Raw genomic sequence first — 20,445 nt, forward strand, 5'->3', positions numbered from 1 at the left:
AAGATTTGAGTTATGAGGAAAAACTAATAAGAATTTTAACCTGAGATAGGGACACTGCGTTCGTTAAGGTTTAATGACGAACCACCACACTGAGGAGGCCACGTGGGAACGTAAGGACAAAATAAGAGAAAAATATCCCGAGTTACAAGAGTTTGAGACTTTTGAGGACAAAAGTTCTTTTTAGTTGCCGGAAAACCCGTGAGTTTTCCGCCGACTGCTAGGAATAACGCAGGGTCGCAGAAACACGCGCCACGTTCCCCAAGGAACACCAAATCTTCAGCTAATGAACTCCTCTTAGCCATCGCCTCAGAGTACCTGCAATGAAGGAAATCAGTAAGGAATCTGAGAGAAAGAAAACCTTGAGTTTTCCAGTGAGAATCCGAAACGAAACCTACGACTTCGAAACCTCAGCCTCGACGCCTAAACTGACCTACCAACACTGTGAAAATGTCCACCGGCCTAAATACAATCACCTTGAACAAATAGACGCCGTGTAGTCGCCGTTTTCACTGTTAGATGTTAAGAATGAGAAATAGAAATAGAAATAGAATTGGGAAGGTGTATAATCTCATTGATATTGATATCCTTTAAATAGGATACAAGAGGTACAAATGAGGAAAATATAAAATAATTAAATACTGAGAATAAAATAAAATATACTCTAAATGAAATCCTAAAGGAAAGAATATTAAGATATAATATCTAAGATATATTACATAAATAATATATCTCAACACTCCCCCTCGAGTTGGAGAGTGTATGTCAATCACATCCAACTTGTCTTTAACTTGTCTTTACGGTAGGTCAATAACACCCAAGTTGTCTTTCACTTTTGTCTTTCCAGTAATGAAAATATCAGTAAAAAAAATAGACCGCATTTGATTGGTTTGCATTTTTAGACTTTAAAGAAATTATTGAATTTACAAGAAAGATGCAAAACTGTCACGACCCGATTTTTCGAGGCTTCGAAAAGCTGAGTCGTGACTAAAAAGATGAAATCGAAAACAAACAAAAAGGAATAAATAGTAAAGTAAAAGGTAAAAATGTCATTTAATTAAAACAAAATAGAGAAAAGTTTTGTTTCAAATGAATAAAAAAAGAAATTACGAATACAAAATTAAAACCAAATATTTCCAACGGGAAATACAATTATTAAGAAAAAAATACAAAAGACTCTAAAGACCGACAAGGGACTGACGCTCCGGAACGACCCCCTCTGTGACCGCACAGCTCTCCAACGCTCCTCCACATCGACCGGCACCTGACAAAAAAGAAGGTAGAAAGGAATGAGTATAAACATTATACTCAGTAAGCCACCTACTTGTAGGCTCTCTTCGCATCTTAATTTACAGATTCCCACAGTTTCCTAACTCGGTTCTAGGACATCTGGTTCTAGTCTTAGTCCCTTGGGGCTTGCCCCTTGGGTTTCACCGGTTTGTCGTCCTTTCATTAAAGGCCTAGAGGTTCTTTATGCCAATCTATTATGGTCGGTATCTGTAACGGTAGGGGTTTCAAAAAGGCAAAAAAAAAAAAACAAACAAACAAACTCCTTAAATCTCGCCGGAAATCATGGGCTTTCCAGTGAGGCATGCCTTGCTAGCCAAGGCGTATTAATGCGTATTAAACCCTAGGTACCTTAGTAGCCGTCTTTTCCTTTTTGAGTGACTGTCATACCTGTGAAGGAGGAGCCGAAGGGTTTAGGTGAGGGATCGAAAATGTCGCGAGACTTCAGATCGGGTTCAATAACGCCGCGAGCTTTAGGTAGGAGCAGGCGCTAGTGTACGTCGGGCAGGGAGGGACAGACACGCCACCGGAGATGGATGAACGACGACGCTTCCACAGGTGACAGCAGCCAAGCCCGCGATTAGGGCTATTGAGGCGTTCGGGCGAGGAAGACGAAGCGGCGGGCGCGGGTCGACCCTCGGCATTCTGCGGTTCGTCTCGGCTGGCGTGCAGCCCACACCTCGCAGGTCGCGCTCAGGCCCACCATTGGGCCTCGTTCCTTTTCGGCTCAAACCAGAGGTGCGCCCAAAAACCCTGCGCCGTTAGGGTTCTTCGAAGCCCATCGGTTTCGGCTCCACCAGCGGCTCGGCCAGGTCGGCTCGGCTATGCGGCTTGGCGGCGCGGCTCGGCGGCGACATCCGAATAGTATACCGGTTTCTAGGTTTTTGACCCTTCTGGAGTCATTCCCACCCTTGTTTCAGCCATCTGAGGTCAATATAACTCCATTGCGATAAAATAGATTGTGATAGGGACGTACCTTGGTAGCTAGGCATAAGAGCTAGTTGGGAAATGGCTCTAAGTGTATCATGTTATCTTATAGGAGGTAGTTAGGCGCTGGAGTTAGCATTGTGGGTGACTTCGGCCAAGGCCAAGGAGGTAAGTAACCTTACTGTTGGCGTTAGTTTTGTATGTATGTTGGTGTGTGCCCTGTGGCCCTTGCATGCACCATATGTTGTTGCTGTATGCTAGGTTAGATGTTTCTTGCCGTGAAATGCTATGCATGCTTTGTTGATGTATGTGATTCTTGCAGTGAATTGCTATGTATGCCATGTTTATGAATATGATGTTGTGACGCGTTTTGTCGCCCTGTATGTATGACGAGCTTGATTGACATGTCATGATTGTAATGAGAACCCCACATGCCATGAATAAGATGACTAGTATGCTAGGATATGCTTGCTCAATGTGGACCCGGTTATGCTATGTTATGCTTGCCTAATGTGAACCCGGTTATGCTATGTAATGCGGCGAGGGGATGGAGCGTCGTATGTGTAATGCCATGGAGGTAAGCCTTAAGAACCTCATGCACGCTATGGTTATGTACTTGGGGCACTCCCCCGTTATGCTACTGATGGTATGGATGCGTATATTCGATATTGTGTTCGCCACGATATCATGCAGGCCCTCCTTTGTCCGTGGCGTCCGGTATTGTATGTCATACATACCCGACCAAGCCAGGCCCAGGGAGTTCGCTTGCGAGCTCGCCTGGTGGGCCCACAGTCACACACGTGGGCCATGTGTGGGAAATTACCATGCATCCACCCCCGTTCGGACAAGGCAAGGGCCTAAGGCCATGGGATGGAATGGAAGACAAACCTCTCTCTCAATTTCGTTCTTCTAGCATTGTGCGGCATGTATGGTAACGATGTGCGACAGGTATGGGTATTCTGTGTGACATGTATGTGTGTTGCGTGTGTCATGTATGTGTATCGTGTGCGACATGTAGATGTACTGTGTGCGACTGCTTGTATCCGAATGAAAGAATATATGCTTAACCCCAACAGTGGGGCGACTTACTGGGTATTTTATATAATACTCAAGCCACGTGCTACCAATATTTTTCAGGAAAGGGCAAGGCTCCCATGTACGGATGACGGTGGATGAGGCGAAGGGCCATGGAAATCTTGAGGAGGGTTTGTTGTGTCGTAGCGCCTCTTGGATTCTCTTGGGTTCTTAGTGTTGCGAATTGTTTTCTCTAGTCTCTGTTGATTACTTCTAGGCTAGGTTGTCGCAATTGTTTTCCTAGGTATGAACTGCTTAAATTGATGAATGCATTTTCGTTATCGAGGCTGTTCCATGTGAACTCTTGTCCTGTTGTTTTGACGAGTATAAGGTAACGTCGCTAATTAGGGTGGAGAAAATTAGGGGCGTTACAGTTGGTATCAGAGCGCTAGGTCATAGATCCTGTAGACTGGTCTACGATGTAGGCCTAAGGCATTTCCATGGTCCTCCAGCAACCACACCGTCACCGTCAGGTGTATATATATATGTTGTAAGGAAGAATCATTGTACGCTCTCTCGTCCTGATATTGATATGCTCCATGATGTGACAGATATATGCTTGTGTGTGTATTCGGCTAATGCCATTGCATGGGTACGCGACTTGTGCCCTTGTGATTAAGTGGAAAGAATAGTTTGTAACCTCACGGCTATTGCTAGGTTTAGATATGCCACCCAAGACGCGAGGAGGGAGTTCTGGGAGGCGAACCCCAGTTAGGGTTAGAAGCGTGAGGAGACGGGGTCCCAACCGCGAGGACACCGTGGAGGGACCCGACGTAACCATGACGTGCCCGTGGCCAGCGACACCCCAGCCCGCCCGAGACTCAGCGGCGGAATTGGTCGACGTATTACGGATCATAGTACGAAACCTGTCCGGTGGCCAGCCAGAGAATGACTCCGCCTCCACCAGGGAAGCCAGGTGCCTGCGGGATTTTAAGCGAGGTGACCCACCGACCTTCAAGGGGATCTCTGATGACCCGACAGAGGCACAGTTGTGGCTGAGTTCCATAGAGACCGTATTCAGGCTGACAAACTGTCCTAAAGATCAAAGGGTGGAATGCGCAGCATTCATGCTGCGTGCCGATGCTCAGGTATGGTGGCGCTCCACCCGGGAGCTTATCAGACCCGGGGGGGGCGGAATCTCATGGACAGAATTTAAGGAGGCCTTTGTAGAGGCGTACTACCCAGAGGACGTCCAGACTCGCAAGCATCAGGAATTCACTCACCTGAAACAGAGAGGGCGTTCGGTTACTGCCTATGCCAGAGAGTTCGCCAAGTTGAAATGTTTCGCCCCGGACTTGGTGGACACCGACTACAGGACAGCCCGCCGGTTTTTGCTGGGGTTAGACAGGAAGATCCGTAATGTTGTGGAGGCGATAGCACCCACTACATATGCTGACGCCTTGAGGGTAGCAAGGGCCATGGAGGGGACCGGTGGATCGAACGAGTCACGCTCATCGACTGAGAGACAGAAACGACGCCGTGACGAGGATGACCGTCGCAAATCCCGTTCATCGACAGAGAGACAGAGACGACGTCGTCATCGAGATGACCGTCGCGGTTCATACCCATCACCGACACCGAGAAGACCAGATAGATGGCGTGGCGACTCCAGGCAGGGCCAGCAAGGAAGGGAAAGCAGGTCGGGCGATAGACCCAAGTGTAACGAGTATGGGAAGAACCATTGAGGTTGGTGCTCAGCTCGCACTAAAGCCTGCTCGAGAGGTCACGCCAATGATGTCCGGGATCAGCAGAGACCATTGCGCATAACGGATGACCCCACTCAGAACCGTCCTTCAGCAAGGGTCTATGCCTCTACCAGCAAGGGCACTGAAAACCCGGATGCGGTGGTGACAGGTATGCTAGCTACCATTGGCCACCTTGCTTGGCATTGTGTGACTCTAGAAACCTTGTTGTAGGATTTCTTAGTGGGCACCCCGACAGGGGTGGATATTAGCGATGCGTGTAGGGTAAAGGTTGATCACGTAAATAGTATCTGAGGTCAGTTTAGATGTAGGCTTAATGGTAGCCGATAGGAACTGTACATGGTGTATTTTTGAATAGGTTGGTTAGGTTAGGGGGGGGGGGTGCATGCTAGCATAGGCTCTTACAAGAAAGGGGATGGTCTGAATGTGTCGGCGGATCGACTACAAGGCGTGGAATGAGAGAACGGCGAAGGACAAGTATCCCCGTCCGTGCACTGAGAACTTGTTGGACCAACAGAGGAAGCCACATGGGAACGGAGACGAGGCGAGGGAATAGCACTCTGAGTCGCTCTCGAATACAGATACTTTCGAGGACGAAAGTCCTCCTTAGGGGGAGGTGATGTAACGGTAGGGGTTTCAAAAAGGCAAAAAAAAAAAAGAAAAAAAGAAAAAAAAAACAAACAAACAAACTCCTTAAATCTCGCCGGAAATCATGGGCTTTCCAGTGAGGCATGCCTTGCTAGCCAAGGCGTATTAATGCGTATTAAACCCTAGGTACCTTAGTAGCCGTCTTTTTCTTTTTGAGTGACTGTCATACCTGTGAAGGAGGAGCCGAAGGGTTTAGGTGAGGGATCGAAAACGTCGCGAGACTTCAGATCGGGTTCAATAACGCCGCGAGCTTTAGGTAGGAGCAGGCGCTAGTGTACGTCGGGCAGGGAGGGACAGACGCGCCATCGGAGATGGATGAACGACGACGCTTCCACAGGTGACAGCAGCCAAGCCCGCGATTAGGGCTATTGAGGCGTTCGGGCGAGGAAGACGAAGCGGCGGGCGCGGGTCGACCCTCGGCATTCTGCGGTTCGTCTCGGCTAGCGTGCAGCCCACACCTCACAGGCCGCGCTCAGGCCCACCATTGGGCCTCGTTCCTTTTCGGCCCAAACCAGAGGTGCGCCCAAAAACCCTGCACCGTTAGGGTTCTTCGAAGCCCATCGGTTTCGGCTCCACCAGCGGCTCGGCCAGGTCGGCTCGGCTGTGCGGCTTGGCGGCGCTGCTCGACAGCTTGGCGGCGCGGCTCGGCAGCGACATCTGAATAGCATACCGGTTTCTAGGTTTTTGACCCTTCTAGAGTCATTCCCACCCTTGTTTCAGCCATCTGAGGTCAGTATAACTCCATTGCGATAAAATAGATTGTGATAGGGACGTACCTTGGTAGCTAGGCATAAGAGCTAGTTGGGAAATGGCTCTAAGTGTATCATGTTATCTTATAGGAGGTAGTTAGGCGCTGGAGTTAGCATTGTGGGTGACTTCGGCCAAGGCCAAGGAGGTAAGTAACCTTACTATTGGCGTTAGTTTTGTATGTATGTTGGTGCGTGCCCTGTGGCCCTTGCATGCACCATATGTTGTTGCTGTATGCTAGGTTAGATGTTTCTTGCCGTGAAATGCTATGCATGCTTTGTTGATGTATGTGATTCTTGCAGTGAATTGCTATGTATGCCATGTTTATGAATATGATGTTGTGACGCGTTTTGTCGCCCTGTATGTATGACGAGCTTGATTGACATGTCATGATTGTAATGAGAACCCCACATGCCATGAATAAGATGACTAGTATGCTAGGATATGCTTGCTCAATGTGGACCCGGTTATGCTATGTTATGCTTGCCTAATGTGAACCCGGTTATGCTATGTAATGCGGCGAGGGGATGGAGCGTCGTATGTGTAATGCCATGGAGGTAAGCCTTAAGAACCTCATGCACGCTATGGTTATGTACTTGGGGCACTCCCCCGTTATGCTACTGATGGTATGGATGCGTATATTCGATATTGTGTTCGCCACGATATCATGCAGGCTCTCCTTTGTCCGTGGCGTCCGGTATTGTATGTCATACATACCCGACCAAGCCAGGCCCAGGGAGTTCGCTTGCGAGCTCGCCTGGTGGGCCCACAATCACACACGTGAGCCATGTGTGGGAAATTACCATGCATCCACCCCCGCCCGGACAAGGCAAGGGCCTAAGGCCATGGGAAGGAATGGAAGACAAACCTCTCTCTCAGTTTCGTTCTTCTAGCATTGTGCGGCATGTATGGTAACGATGTGCGACAGGTATGGGTATTCTGTGTGACATGTATGTGTGTTGCGTGTGTCATGTATGTGTATCGTGTGCGACATGTAGATGTACTGTGTGCGACTGCTTGTATCCGAATGTATGAATATATGCTTAACCCCAACAGTGGGGCGACTTACTGGGTATTTTATATAATACTCAAGCTACGTGCTACCAACATTTTTCAGGAAAGGGCAAGGCTCCCATGTACGGATGACGGTGGATGAGGCGAAGGGCCATGGAAATCTTGAGGAGGGTTTGTTGTGTCGTAGCGCCTGTTGGATTCTCTTGGGTTCTTAGTGTTGCGAATTGTTTTCTCTAGTCTCTGTTGATTACTTCTAGGCTAGGTTGTCGCAATTGTTTTCCTAGGTATGAACTGCTTAAATTGATGAATGCATTTTCGTTATCGAGGCTGTTCCATGTGAACTCTTGTCCTGTTGTTTTGACGAGTATAAGGTAACGTCGCTAATTAGGGTGGAGAAAATTAGGGGCGTTACAGTATCTCTCTATGAGGTGCTACCTCTACATGGCTATCTGGGACTACATGGTACCTAGCCTATGGGTGTGCTGAGTACCCCTACGCCCATTTAGTCCCCCTATGGGGGGCGCGACCCAACCCGTTCCCATGCAGCTAATGAGCTGTACGACGTGGGGACACATTTCCCATGCGATGGCTAAGAGCAGTAAGAACTGATTAGGGACCCCTTGGTCCTCCCACGAAGCTATAGATACCGTTCACACGCTAGCAATCTATGAACACTCCGGAGTACCTTCTTGCCGTGGTAAACCGCTAAAGTTCTAGGGGAAAATTAAGTCTGACTAGAGCGGCATATCGCTCCTAACAGAAATTCCCTAATCTTAGCATAGAAATGGGCCCTAGCAATTAACAGAGGGTGCATGCAATCTTCTTCTAACATCATAGTATGTAATTCATGCAAACTAGGCATACTAGCTCAACGGGGCGATGACCTCCATCAAGCACCCAAAGCACGAAGTTCGCGCTCAATGGGGCGAATTCGTCCATCAAGCACCCGAAACCCGACATACACAATTCTAACATAAATTAACGCATGCATACATACAGCGGAAGCTTAAAGCATACAGCAACAATCATGTAATTTACCCAATATAAACACAACAGTTAATCTGACTAATAGTTTACATGGAGAGCTAATCTGAAGCAGGACTACTAGCATGCATGCAATCCGAGCGAATTCTACAAGTATTTCTTCCTAAATACCGAGTGGTGACTTACCTGGTTGACGCGTGCCCTTTTTGCTAGCGTTTCTTTGCCCGTGAGGTGTCCACAAATATTGATTTCTTTAAATTAGGTCCCTATTCACGTAAAAACAGTATTAGAACTGGAATCGGGACAAAAATCAGGCAAACAGAAAACAACCGGGCCAAATTGGCCGTTCCACGCGCGCTCACGTGCCAGCAGCGCGCTGGGAGTGCGTAGTCACGCGTGCGGGAAGGCGCCAGTCGCAGGCTGCACGTGCACTCGCTTCCGCGTAGTCGCGGTCGGTCGGCCCGGCCCGGTCGGCTCGGCTCGCGTCGCTGTTCAGCCTGGCTTGCAGGCGACACGTGTCGACGCCTCGCTGGAGCTGCGTTGCTCTAGCCGATGGTCGACGCGTGTCCGGCGCTTGTCGCTGCCCTCCGCCGCTCGCCGACCGTTTTTTTTTTCTCTTTCTTCTTTCTTCTCTGTCCTTTGAAAACCGAAACCCAGTCTGTTTTTTCCGATTTTCATAACTTTCAATCCGTAGATTGGATCGATATGATTCCTTCGGCAAAGTTCTAGATCGTGTTACAGGCTACGTCCTAGTATTTTTTTATGTAATTTTTTCTTGACTATCTGATGATTTAAGAACGTCGAAAGTTCGCTCACTGTTCTCGGACGACTCTCGGATCTCCGCCTTTGGGTTGAGGTCTCGGCCAAACTTCTTCACAGACCGTGCGTGAGTTGTTCCTAGGTGAAGATTTCAACATTTAAGGATCGATTCACGTAGGAGAAAACTCAGATCTAAGCAATGTCGTTCAGAAACCTTACCTCGCGAAATGTTCTTAGGTTTTGACGGAGCGTCGACCTTGCTAGCCTCTCAATCCTTGTACGAGTCTCGTCTCGAGATGGATTCCGGCGGTGGTCCGTTAATCTTCGTGGCTGACTCCCCTCTGATTTCTCTCTAACTTCTTCTTTCTTTTGCAGGGAATCTGACGGGGTTCTCCTTGCTGGAGGGGCAAAATGACCTTTTTGCCCCTCAGTTGACTTAGCCCCCCGCCTTCTTTTTTTTTTTTTTTGGCGTTACAAATTCTCCCCTAGGAACTTTCGTCCCCGAAAGTAGCTATCTCTTGGAAGAGTTCGGGATAAGCTTTCCTCACGTCCTCTTCTCGTTTCCAGGTTGCTCTTCCTCACGGCGGTTACCCCGGTTACCCCAAAAATTCAAAAGTCCACTTTAATTCTCCATTTATCCATCAAAGTTACTCATATCAATTCTATTAAGCTAAAGAAAGGCTCAATTTTGAGAAAATTGGATTGTATATGGGAATTTGATCATTACCCTCAATGTCAACCCAAAAATGACTTTTTTCAATTGGGCATGCTCCACGACTTGTTAGCGTTAACCTTCATGATCTTCTATGGAAATGCTCCTTGAAAGTACAAAAAAATGAATGAGATAGGTTTCCCTTCATGAATTTGCGTGTAGGCTCGAATTGGAATTTCAAGCTTCCTTTAAGTTTTTTTAATGGCAGTCCCTATTGGGGATTGGTGTTTGAGGCTCTTTCAACACTCGAGTCCTTCATAAAACTTGTTGGTAATCTTGTTTAGATAGTGTAGAAACAAGTTCGAATATAAATGGTGGATTATAGCTCTCGAAGTTTAAAGAAATCCGAGAGAGAAAACCAAAAATATCAAGGGCTATAACTCATCTCGACTTAACTTTATTCTTGTTCCAAATGAAAGCCCATACCTCAAACTTTATAGAGAGAACTTAAATCGATATTGAAACCTCCAAAATTTTCATAATTTGGAATTTGAGTTTTTTTATTTCTCGTCAGAAATATCCTCTTCGATTAGCAAGCAACTGACCTCTAATTTGAATTCTAGTCGTTGGATATGATAAGGTGTGTCTCCTCTAGAATATACTCAAATTTGATGAAGATTCAACAATTGAAGACGAAGATACGAAGGATTTTCTGAGGCCTGCTCACGGTGGCATATCAGATTTTCTTAGTCATGGCATTTTCGTAAATACTTCAAAATTCAAGGATATTTTGGTAGTTTGACATTTTTAAAATATTTATTATTATTATTATTAAATCAAAATTTTTCCTAAAACTTCTTTATCCTTTATGGGTCATTTTTTCACTCTTGACCACCCTAAAATTACTTCCGGATAAGAATTGAAAATTTAAGAATTTCCTTAAAAATTGAAAAAAAATGACATTTTGGTCCTTTATGCATACTTTTTCCATCTTTTTCAAAGGCATTAAATCTCTAAAATAAAATTACTTGTTAGGATATTTTAATTACTCGCTTTAATATCCTTGTCATTTGAATGCTTTAATTTCTTTCTTTTAAATCTTTTAGACTTTACATATTCAGACTTAATCTTATTTGAGTTATTTTTATTTCAGATATTACTCTATACATTTACATTTATATTATTGTATTATATACATATATAGGTTCTAACATGACTATCCAATCAATTAAGCATAACCTAATCAAATTGAGTCATAATATTTAGACCTAAGTTCAAATAAGTCGAAGGTGATCCCATCAAATGATATAATTTGGCCGAAAGTCAACCAATTCGAAACCCGACAAATATTTGAACCCGAAGTACTCAATAAACTTTTTGAAGGCTTCACTTTTGTAAACATTTAAAAAATAAAAATATCTTCAAAATTTTAAAAGACATAAAACTCTTTGAAGATTTAAAGTACTTGAATACAACACACCAGATCAACAAAAAGAAATTATAGTATACAAATCAATAGAAATCATGAATTAAATTGATTTTTTATTAAATATTTTAAGGCATTTTTAGGTGACAACATTTGTTTTGGCATCCTAGCTGTGGTACTCAAAATTAATATCCATTTCATGAATTAAATTTTTTTTATTAAATATCCAAAGGCGTTTTTGGGTGACAAGATCTGTTTTGGCATTATGGTCATTTTTCACTATTGCTTGGTTTTCCTACTTAACATCCAATGACCACAAAATTTCAAACAAAACCTCAATATGCTATAATATGCACAGAATTAAAATTTCATAAGCGGTCGAGTTCATTTAATGGGTTTTTTTTAACGTTACCTAAATTCCAAGCAATTTGATTGGTTTGAGGTCTTAACTCATGGTTCTTTAGATTTTTCCTTCATATAACCTTAATTCATACTTGGTTCATATAGAAATCCAAGTGATTCCTATAAGTATTTGTTAAGAAAAAAATCCAAGGTCTTATCTCATCGTCAACATTCGGGACTTCCATTCTTGAGCTTTTGATATCTAAATTACTTCAAATTTTCCTCCACAGACTCCTTATTGTGTCTAGTTTATGGAACCATAAACATTTTCATGAGAACCCGTCTGAAAAGGGAGTAAAATTGAGAAAACCCAAAGAAAGATCGGATTTTGGGTTGACTTGGCCAGTTTAGTTGAACCGGCCATGTCATCGTCTTCTTCCTCTGGAAAGGAAGAAAACGCGTGTTTTCATCATGCCGCTATCTGAAACTTGAACTCCACAACTCTGATCACTTCATTTCTCCAATCTATTTCTTCGTGAAACTTAAAGATGATGTTACAGGGAAGATCTAGGGATCGATTTCATTCCTTCTCATGGATCATAGCCTAAAATATTCGCCTTCAAAGTTTGTCCAAAATCAATTTTCTCGTCGGAGCTAAAAACGAGGATTTCTTATTGGGTAGCCGATTCTAGGGGTTTTCAAGATCCGATTTCTTCATGGAACCTCTTCTATATCCTTTTCTCAAGCTAAAAGAATGAGTTTGGAGAGACACCCTTGAGTCTGTGTCCCCAATTTTGGAGAATTGTCCTAGTTTGAAAGTTACCCAAAACACCAGAAAATCAATCTCCTAAGTAGCTTGTTTTACAAAATTTTCGCTCTCGATTCCTTCATCAAAGTTACTCAACTTCTTCCTCTGAAGCTAAAAGAATGCTCAATTTGAAGAAAAAGGGACCGTAGATAGGAATTCGATACTTACCTCCAATTTGAGGCCAAAACTGATTTTCTTCAATTGGGCTCATTCCTGCAATTATTTCTCTTCGAGGTCTTCTATGGAAACATTCCTTGGAGGTGCAGAAACTGATTGGGATTGTCCTGACGAATTATCGTGTATCCTCGGATTGAATTTTCAAGTTTTCCTTGAAACTCTTCAATGACGGATTGGATTGGGGGAATGGTTTCTGGGTAGTTTCAACACTCTATTCCTTCATAGAACTTGTGAGTAATCTTGTTTAGAAACGGTAGGAACAAGTTTGAAGGGAAATGATGTTGAATTTCTCTCGAATTTGGGTGAAATCCAAGAGTAGGAAACCCAAAATCTAAACGCTTATAGCTTACAATTGGGAGCTCAACCTTGCTCGATTCTTGTTCCATATTGTTGCCCCAACTTCAGACTTTGGAGGAGCTTAAGCCAATATTGAGAGCTCCAGAATTATCGTGATTTGAAGATTGAACTTTATGATGATCTATCGGAAATATCAGCTCCGATCAGAGCCTTACCGACCTTTGTTTTGAATACTAGCCGTTGGATGTGATGATCTATACTTGTTCTAGATCCTATCCAATTTAGGAGGAGATCCAATGACTGTGATTTGAGTTTAGAACAATTTTGTGCAGATGGTTACTGTAGATACTCTTATTTTGATCCGAGTGGCATTTCTCTAATTATCCATTCTTCCATGGGTATTTTGGTAATTTGCCACTTTTTAAATATTTTATTATTATTTTTCTCAAAAAAATCCATAATTTTTTTTTAAAAAAATTCATCCCTTGTTAGTTATTTTTCCGTTGGAAATTCCTTCTAGATAAGGAATTAAAAATCCATAAAGATTTTTGATAATTTGAAAAATGACCTTTTTGTCCTTTTCACTTTTTTCCTCTCCAATCTTTTTTCCAAAGGCCTCAACTCCTTAAGATTACTTGTTAGGGTATAGGAGTGACTGGCTTACGTTCCTTGTCCATGCCTAATCCTTTAATTTCTTCCCTTTTGATCCTTTGAGTCTTACATTGGCAACTTATTCTTGTCGGAATTAATTCCCTTCATTTTGAGGGTGTTACAATCTGTTAGCAAAAGGCTTGAGCCGTTACAATGCATATATCTCAGGCTCTAATATCATGGAGAGATTTAGCAAGTGGTCCTATGATCAAATTGATGGAGCTTGTCTACCTAATCCATGGCACCTTCAACATCATCTTTGAAGCCATGATCCTCTTTGGAACCATGAAAATCCTCGAAGTCATATCATCCTCAAGATCGTCGTTATTGTCTATCACTAGTGCGGTCATCTCTCGGTGGACTACAACATATACATGTTTTATATCGACAATGTCTAACATTTGAAGTGTTGGACTGACCATAGTAAGAACAACACAATTAATTATGCAACCTACTACCTACATACATGGAGAGCAATAAATTAATGCACGTTTTAAATCTTGAGGAGTAGACGATATCTTTCACAATATACAAGAGAGAATTAAGTGGAAACATGACCATCACAAGATGCGAGACACTACACATTGTTCTTGAACCAAGACGATAAAGTCTTGGACGCCTAAACCTCAAACAAAATAACACATACATTCCATGTTAGGCCAAAATATACAAAATGTATGAAAAGGTATTCAAATGTTAATACCTAGAAAGCACGAAGAAACCTTGGGAGACTAGGCATTATTCTTATATGCCTTAACCTTGCCTCTCAAGGCCCTTTGAAAGCTCTTCAATGTTCTCCCCCATTTGATGGTCCCAATTGTGTTGTTTATGTGCTAGGTCCTTGACATCTCCAAAAGTGTTCTATCCACAGCACCCTTTATTTTATTCTTCCATAACTCTGTGTAATACGCCAACATAATCTGATAAGGATCACGGTGTTTCAAATGAACCAACTGGACTTATTACACGATTCAAGGCCAAGAAGATTAAAAAACATTCATTCTTCATCTACAAAAATTTATAGGCTTGGTTCAACCATTATTTCATGTGTTATAAGCTGATTCGATTGATGAATTACCATTAGAGTTTTAGAAGTGAATATTTGCATCGTGATGAATGACCAATTAGAGTTTTGGAAGTGAATATTTGCATGGTTGAAGTAGCAGATAAAGTTGTTATAAATTGCACTCAATTGATAATTTGTTATGGGAAATTGCCTTTAAAAGTGATCCTAACTTTTTTTTTTTTTTTTTTTTTTTTTTTTTTTTTTTTTTTTTTGAGATTTAAAGGGTAGTGAGAGTAAATCTCTTTAAAACTACAAATACTTTTAAAATACTGACTAATTTCTTTGAAACTATATTAGATTTTTTTTTATCGTAATCTAATTCTAGTCTATTCTCTTTTGGTTGATCCAAATTTTGTAGAAGAGGTGTTAATTTTTTTGACTCAAGGGTTTTTGTTTCAATAAAAGTTTGGATCAAATTTTGTAGAAGAGGTGTTAATTTTTTTGATTCAAGGATTTTTGTGTCAACAAAAGTTTGGATCGTTGGACTGAGGATTAGGGTTGCCTTATCGTATTCTTAACGGCATAATCGTTGTTTCCAAACTTTAGGTTCTTATATTTATCCTCAAAGGTCAAGAGGTGCATCTCCTCACACTCATTGTTGAAGTATCTGATTTGTAATTCTTTGGTCGCTTCATCCTTCAAAAGCACTTTAACAAGGGATTGCCACAATCTAATCATCAATACAAATTCTTGTTTAGAGAATGTGACAATCCTACGCTTGAGATCAAAGCTCAAACATTTAGTCTCTTGGTAATAAAATATGATTGACCAAAAATAAATCGAAACAAATAAACCGAAAATGAAAATAAGATTGAAAAATGTGATGTATAATCAACCTAAAACGTTCGAAAACATAAAAAAAAAAAAAAAAAAAAAAAAAAAAATTATCGATGATAACTTTAGAGGAGCATTATAAAATATTTTAAGACGAAAAGACAATAGGCTTCATGGAAGGGCAACGTAGTAATTTCACCTTAATGAAGCAAAAAAGTTATACAACTTAAATCTTATTAAGGAGCTGGTGAGTTTCATATCCATCTCTAGATTTACGACTCAATCCATAGATATAAGATTCAATGGAATATTTAAAACATGTATGATACTAAATTTTCAACGAATCCTGAATATTGTTTTTATAGGCATTATTTGTTACTCAAATCGTTCTTTATTGCTAAATTAAATTATAAGTTTACTTCGTAAACTTTTAAATTTGCATTTATCGCGATTCCAAGAATGTCTGATAAATCATTAAATTTTTAATTTTGTATGAATAAACTATTAATTTTTAAATATGGGATAAGTTATTAAATTTTTATTTTGTTAGTTTTATTTACAATTTTGTACCCATTTTACCCTTTCTCTCAAAATTAGTGATAAGAAAAGACCCACATCGCTCAAGTTAGCGGCAGGAAGGCATCACATCACTATAAATACAAGACACTATCAATCCAAGAAACATACTTACCTGGACGAGGTCGATGGGCGATCAAGAAGGCCCATGGCCTAGATTGGTGACCTCCATTGCACATGAAGGAGGGGTGCCCGTCTAAGGTCTGCCCAAAGTGGCAGAGCCTACGTCATAATTTGTGGTAGTGGGGCTTGCGTTCGCGCAGCCCCTATCAATCCCCCAGTTTCAACCTTTTTTTTATCGTTTGCTTATTCGCGTCCATGGAAATGGTTCTGGGCATTGGACGACCCAATCAAGAATAGACATTAAATTCTACATTATTGAAATCTCACCAGGTATTTTCCTGTCTCTATTTCGTCATTTTAATATGTGGAAGGAATTGTGTCTGAAGTAGTAAATGTTCTTCATTTTAATTTTCGTTTTTTCTTAAACGAAAGATTCAGGAAGTGGGGTTTCTTAGCATTGGAGAAATAAAAAACTATAATAACCAACCTCCCTCCCTCACATGCCTGTGTTAAGGATGGTTAGTCATAAGGATGGTTAGTCCCATTAGCTAGTCTTACCTTCGCTAACTCTCATTCGCTAACTCAGAGGAGGATCATAGGCTCTCTGATTCGCTAACTCAGAGGAGGATCATAGGCTCTCTGATTCCTGTGTTGAGGATATTGATTCCTGTGTTGAGGATTGTAGAGAGTCCCATTCGGATCATGGGCTCTCTGATTCCTGTGTTAAGGATTGTAGAGAGCCTCATTCGCTAATTAGAGTCCTCCATTCGCTAATTTAGAGGAGGATCACGAGCTTTAATTTAGAAGAGGATCATGGCTTTATAAGTAAAGAATACATCCATCGGAGCTTATGCTCAGGGTGGAGGCCTTGAGGATCATGGGTTTATAAGTAAAGAATACATCCATCGGAGCTTATGCTCAAGGTGGAGGCCTTTGGGAAGCCCAAAGCAAAGTCACGAGAAGTTATAGTTAGGGTGGATAATTTCATACCTTTGTGGAAAGTCTCATCATACCATTGTGGAGAGTCGTGGTTCCTAACATGAAGGGGGTGGATATGAGATCTCACATCGATTAGAGAGGAGAACAAAACGTTATTTATAAGAGTATGGAAACATCTACATAACAAACACTTTTTAAAAACCTAAAAACTGTAGGGAAAGCCCAAAGTAAAAACCGTAGGGAAAGATGACAATAGCGCGCCTTGGACTTTTACAAAACTGAGCTTCTGACAATATCTATTAGGGTAGACTTGGGTTGTTACAAAACTGAGCTTCTGACAATATCTATTAGGGTAGACTTGAGTTGTTACAAAACTGAGCTTCTGACAATATTTGCTAGGGGTAGACGCTGTTACAAAACTAAGCTTATGCTCAAAGTGGAGTGGGTATACAATAGAGGTTCTGCTTAAAGTGGAGTGGGCTTGAGCTGTTACAAAACTGAGCTTCTCAATGAGGACAATATCATACCAGTGCAGAGAGTCGTGGTTCTTAACATCCTGCTCAAAGTAGTGTAGAGAATCGTGGTTCCTAACATCCTGATACTCAACAATCGAAATGAACTTTAGAAGTAATTAGACTCTGATGACTCAGTTTTTGAAAGTTTTTTTGTTTGTGAAATTTTAGAGCTGAATCATGTCTTATTTCCTTTTCGTTTCATGCATCAGGCTCAGTGGGGATTGCACCATAAGTAGCTGGCTGTTGTGGTTACAGTATTAGGTCTCAACTTCACCTTTCTTGAATGTTAGATCATTCCTTTGATGCATGGCGTCAAATCTCATTCCAGCTTTGAGGCTTTGTTAGTTTAGAGATGGGTTCAGTTAACTTGAAAACTATAGAAAACTGATTTCTTTAGGGTGCGGGATGTTACGGTCATGTTTGTCCAAGTCGTGTTGTCTATGGTCGCATGTTGGATGTCCCAATCATGCTTGTCTAGGACGTGTTGTCCATGATCTCATGCGCGTTTCAAACCGTTTATACTTGCTTTCATGTTAGATAGACTTTTGTTATTATTGTTGTGTCAATACATGGGTGTATGACTGGTCACTAAAGTTATGTCTACACCTGTCGGAGCTAAAATATCCAAAAATGTACTACAGGGAAATGTGACTAGTTGTCAATTCTTCCTACTCGGGTTTTATGCTATCAAAGTCGTTTTGGTCCATTTTGGACAAGCATCACACCTCTCGGTTGGAGATGGGAATGAAGCATTCCTTATAAGGGTGTGGAAACTTCTCCCTAAAATATGCGTTTTAAAATCGTGAGGTTGACAATGATACATAACGGACCAAAATGGACAATATCTACCAGAGATGAGTTAGGGAGTTACATCTCAGAAGTGAGCTATCAACCACTCTCATCTTTTGAAAGATCATGCTTATTTGATTTTGGTACCATTATTATCTATACTACAAAAAAATATCAGGGTGAACCTATGGTGGGGTCGGGAAGGGACCTCACTGCTAGGGACGGAAAATGCAATCACATGCATTCATGGTGGGACCTACTATTCTTGCTATATTTTGGACTCTATTTTCTTTCCTTGGTATGGTTGAATGCATAGTGTTTCTCTACACAAGGTTAACGTAAGTGCCCATAAACTCATAAGGAAAGCTTGTATCCGTACCCATTAGGCTTGACTCGTATACATATCCACTAGGCTTGGTTATGGGGTAGAGCACACTCATGCTATTGAAAACCAATAGGAAAAAAGGAGTGGTATCATATCATAGTGCATGGGTCCATACAAAACATCTTAGATAAGTATCATATACTCTTACATACAAGGTCTTGCATTTTCAAATAATTGTACAAGATTATGATGCACATCATACTTATTTTCCATGACATAACCTTCCAATGGTCTATATATATGATATATAACATATCATTCATATCATACCGGACTAATCAAGTGTCTAATAAGACATAATGTGAACATGGTATCATAGCATGCATATTCAAGGAGGGAAAATATTAGAAAGGACTCCTTGTACGTAGATAATGTCTCTCATTTATCTATAATCATGTACACCCACATCCAATGACTAAAATTGTAACAAGTAGAACAAAATACTTGTTGCTAGCAATTGACAATTGAGTGACCACGACTCCCATGCAACCACAATGCCAGTCAAAAGTTACTCCACGCTTCAGTCACTCCTCAAAACCCACCTGTGAGAAAACCATGAGGAGATGAAACGTTTATGTATATTGAAGAACGACGGTGAGAAACTCACATCTACACCATACGAAGGTCGAAGCTCCAAGATAGAACTCAACAAGGATTCAGAACGCATAGGTAAGCCGAACAATACCCTTCTATCGTGTGTTTAGTTTAGAATCCCCGTTGGCGAGGAGGAAGTTAATTTGTAAATAACGGCAACGTCGTACCTCTCCATTCTCAGATTATACTAAGGTACTAACGCTCCCATGGTGAATGAGGGTAACTAGAGGTGAAAGGCAACCCAAATTTGGGAAGTTAATTTCTACCTTTTTGACTGTTCTGAAGCTGAATTTGACCTTATCCAAGGCGATTAAATTAAGGTTAGTATAATGCTCAATTTCTCAATTCAAGTTAAATTAGATTAGAAGAGTTATTAAGGAAATTGAGTGAATGTTCTATAGGAAATATTTCGGCAACGCTTGGAATAAGATTTGAAGGACGAGCTCAAGCAATTATTTTAGGGAGAATGTCAGCCAAGACCAACCAAGAAAGTGGTCTTACTATCGGTTTGGTTAGAAGTTGTGTTATGTATGATGACACGTGCCCAGTGCTTTGCACTAGGGGTGTACATGGTCGGGATTGGGTTGGGTTGGGGAATTTTTTTGACGCAACCCAGAAGTTCGGGTTGGTTGGATTGGTAACCCAACCCAACCCGAAACTTTTCACAACCCAACCCAACCAACCCTCTATTTTCGTGTTGGGTCCGGGTTGAGTTGTCAAATTTTTTTTTTTAATTTTATTTATCCACAATTTATAATGATTCGGATACAATCTTAGATAAAATATATTAAAACTTCCCAAACAAACACAAATCAATCTATAATTATTCACAAAAAAGAGGAAAAAACAAATTCAATAAAAAACATGGAGCGAAAATTGTAACATATTAACATAGTTCAACATAGTTATAAAACTAAAGACAACTAAATACGACATTTCTTGATAATGGATTAAAATAACCAACATGGTTATAAAACACAACTAAGTAGGACATTTCTTGATAATGGATTAAAATAACAAAAAAATAAGGATAAATCATGAAATTAAATAAACCATTAGTTTATAGGTATTGTATATAACAAAATATATATATATATATTAATTGAAATATGTATAAATTGTAACCTAACAAATAAATAATAAATACATTAGAATTTTAATATATTTAATTTATAAACAGTATAAAATTTTGTTTTTTATAATAATAATAAAATAACGAAATAATAAAAAAGAAATATATTTAATTTATAA

At 41.2% G+C, this 20,445-nt stretch overlaps 2 long non-coding RNA genes and 1 other non-coding gene across 3 annotated transcripts; all 3 read left to right on the plus strand.

Moving 5' to 3' along the window:
• The first annotated feature begins 1,520 nt into the window (after window positions 1–1,520).
• On the plus strand, window positions 1,521–3,573 carry LOC147787309 (uncharacterized). The gene is made up of 3 exons (XR_015413824.1): window positions 1,521–2,213; window positions 2,324–2,379; window positions 3,349–3,573. It is a non-coding gene; the product is annotated as an uncharacterized LOC147787309 (long non-coding RNA).
• A 2,714-nt stretch (window positions 3,574–6,287) lies between these two features.
• Window positions 6,288–7,725, plus strand: LOC111796193 (uncharacterized). Its single transcript, XR_015413842.1, has 3 exons — window positions 6,288–6,365; window positions 6,476–6,531; window positions 7,501–7,725. It is a non-coding gene; the product is annotated as an uncharacterized LOC111796193 (long non-coding RNA).
• An 8,291-nt stretch (window positions 7,726–16,016) lies between these two features.
• Window positions 16,017–16,179, plus strand: LOC111784348 (U1 spliceosomal RNA). Its single transcript, XR_002813528.2, has one exon. It is a non-coding gene; the product is annotated as a U1 spliceosomal RNA (small nuclear RNA).
• Window positions 16,180–20,445: the final 4,266 nt, after the last annotated feature.

This window comes from Cucurbita pepo, chromosome 18, assembly GCF_057944985.1.
Source record: "Cucurbita pepo subsp. pepo isolate OVF chromosome 18, ASM5794498v1, whole genome shotgun sequence".
In the NCBI taxonomy this organism is placed as follows: Eukaryota; Viridiplantae; Streptophyta; class Magnoliopsida; order Cucurbitales; family Cucurbitaceae; genus Cucurbita; species Cucurbita pepo.